The sequence below is a fragment of the Penaeus chinensis genome, chromosome 35, assembly GCF_019202785.1.
Source record: "Penaeus chinensis breed Huanghai No. 1 chromosome 35, ASM1920278v2, whole genome shotgun sequence".
NCBI lineage: Eukaryota > Metazoa > Arthropoda > Malacostraca > Decapoda > Penaeidae > Penaeus > Penaeus chinensis.
Window position 1 is genome coordinate 36,378,342 of NC_061853.1, and position 2,944 is coordinate 36,381,285.

The window sequence follows — 2,944 nt, forward strand, 5'->3', positions numbered from 1 at the left end:
GGGTTGTACACCACGCACACGCACACACACACGCACATACACACACGCATACCACAACACGCACAAAACACACAGCCCCACGAACACAGCCCAAAACCCCACCATACACACACAACACAACCCACACACACACACACACAATATAAAATATATATATTATTTTTATATATATATAATATAATTATATATAATATATATATACATATATCTGTGTGTGTGTGTGTGTGTGTGTGTGTCTGTGTGAATACATCTATAACCACAAACACACATACTCTTAGTTTTCATCTTGTTTCAGACGGCTCCAACCGTAACAGAACCTATCGTATTACTTCATTCATGTTTCTGCGTTCATGTATTATATTTATATAGTTTTTGTCTATGTATGCCCGAGAGCGAATGTCTATATGCGTATGCGCGTGTGCGTATGAGCAGGCGCGCATGTATATGGGTGTGGGTGTGTAAGCACGTGTATTTCCTATATATAATTGTGTGTATACACCCCGCGTATACATACACGTGTACACTTTCTCCCATGTATTGCTCACGCTCTAAAATGTCTCCCTTAAATTCAATTTTTCTCTCTTCTTGTCCTCCTCTTTTCCCCTCCCTCCTCCCATCCATTTTTTTTTTCTTCTTTTTTCTATTTAGTTCCGAGGGGACGAAAGAGAAAGCCCTACCCTTCTCCTACTCCATTTATCTGCTTAGTTACTCCATTATCTGCTTTTTCTGCCCTTTTCTTTGTCGCTCTCTCCCTCCCTCTCCCTCTCCCTCTCCCTCCCCCCCCCCCCTCGGCGACCGGACGCTCTCCCCTCGGCTAAGTAATCAGGCAGTAGTAAGGGAGATCGCAGTTATTGTGTCCGAAGCACCGTTGATCAATGGTAAGATCAATGTTTAATCCACTAGTTGAGTTTCCCCTCCTCCTCGGCTTCGTCTTCCTCCTCCTCTTCTTCCTCTTCCTCTGCCACTTCGCCTCCCTTTCGAGCTCTTTCTTTTTTCTTTCTTTTTGTGACTATTCTTGGTTTGAAGATATGGGGAGCTAAGAATGGGGGGAAGTTGGGAGAGAGTGAGGAGGATAATGGGTGAGGGAGAGAGATGAAAAGAGAGGAGAAGAGAGAGAGAGAGAGAGAGAGAGAGAGAGAGAGAGAGAGAGAGAGAGAGAGAGAGAGAGAGAGAGAGAGAGAGAGAGAGAGAGAAGGAGCGAGAAAGCAAGAGAGAGAGAGAGAGAGAGAGAGAGAGAGAGAGAGAGAGAGAGAGAAGAGAGAGAGTGAGAGAAAGAGAAAAAAACTGTAAAATAAAGCAAACTTACATACACACACACACACTCACATACAAACGCACATAACCATACCCATATATGCACTCAGATACCCATATACGCACACAAAAAAAATACAAACAAAGAAAGAGGAAAGAACAGATAAGAAAAACGACAAAAAAAAATAGAGTAAAAGAAATAAGCGAAACACCAAAACCGGTCATACTATTCGGTATCCGATTCTCCGGATAATAAATTCGAAGACAAAATCAAATACTGACTTCCTTATTAAAAAAAAAAACCCTAAAAATAATAAAATTAACAATAAAGCAATGATAATTATAAAAAATATATAAAATAAATAAATAAATTTTTAATATAAAAAATTTTTAATATTTAATATAATATATAATAATATATATAAAATAATAAAAATATAATTAATATAATAATAAAAATTAATTGAATACAAAATGATAGTAATAATAATAAGATAATAATCATAATGATAAAACAAAAATTTTTTTAAAAGTAAAATATAATACAATAATAATGATAATGACAATGAAATGGGGGACAAAATAAATAATAATACAATAAAATAATAATAAAATTAAATAAAAATTTAAAATAAAATAATAAAAAAATAAAGTTAAAATAAAATAATAATAAAAATAAAATAAAAATAATAATAATAAAAGTGATAAAAATAATTCAAAAATAAAATAAATAAAAATAAAAATTAAAATAAAAATAATAAAAATAAAAATAATAATAATAATAATAAATAATAATAATAAAATAATAATAATATAAAATAAAAAATAACAAAAATATTTCCACGTTCGGAGCGCGCGTTTTCGAAAGAAGGTATGGAGTCAAGTAAAACCCGATTATAATCCATGAGTTATGCACTAATTGGTAACTCCCCTCGCCCCTAACCGAAGCTCCGCCCACCCTCTCCCCTCATTTCCAAACTCGTGCGCTGATTGGTCGACTTAAGGCCCGCCCCTTGTAACATATTTACCATGCCAGACTCCTTAGATTTCAGGTTTCTTATTTGTTTCCGTACTTTATGTATAAAATAACAATAATTACGATTCTAAAACGCCACAAAGTTCCACCAGAAAAAAAGTATAAATGGTCCACACGACGGATAAAAATGAGAAAGCGCAAGCGAAATGCGAAAGAAGAAAACCGAAACTGGCTACTCCGCGGGTGCTCAGAAAGCCTTGATGAATTTTGAAGTTGGTCGCGTGGGGCTAATGGAGCTGTAGCATCTGGGAAAGAGATAGAGGGAAGCAAGTGACAGAACCAATTACAGTACAAATAGTCTCGACCGCAGAGTCCCCCAGGCACTATCCCCTCCTACCTCTCTCCCCTCGCCGGAGCAAGCGTACGTCCCTCGCCCTCCACACACTCTCTCGCGGTCACTGAGGGGAAACACGTAGCGCTTTGAGAGGGCCTATCCAAGAGTGAGTGAGAGCGAAGGAGAGAGAAGAGGCAGGGTCGCCATCACACGTGCTGTTGTGGGTTTCCTTGCCCCTGTAAACCTAACGTGCCTCGACCTGGAGTAGTGTGGGAACTTCAGTAGACTTTTTTCGATTGCCTTTTCGCCGACGGTGTGGAGTCTTATGGTATATGATTTTCCGCTACCGAGGACAGAGATTCCCTCCTCCGATATTCCCC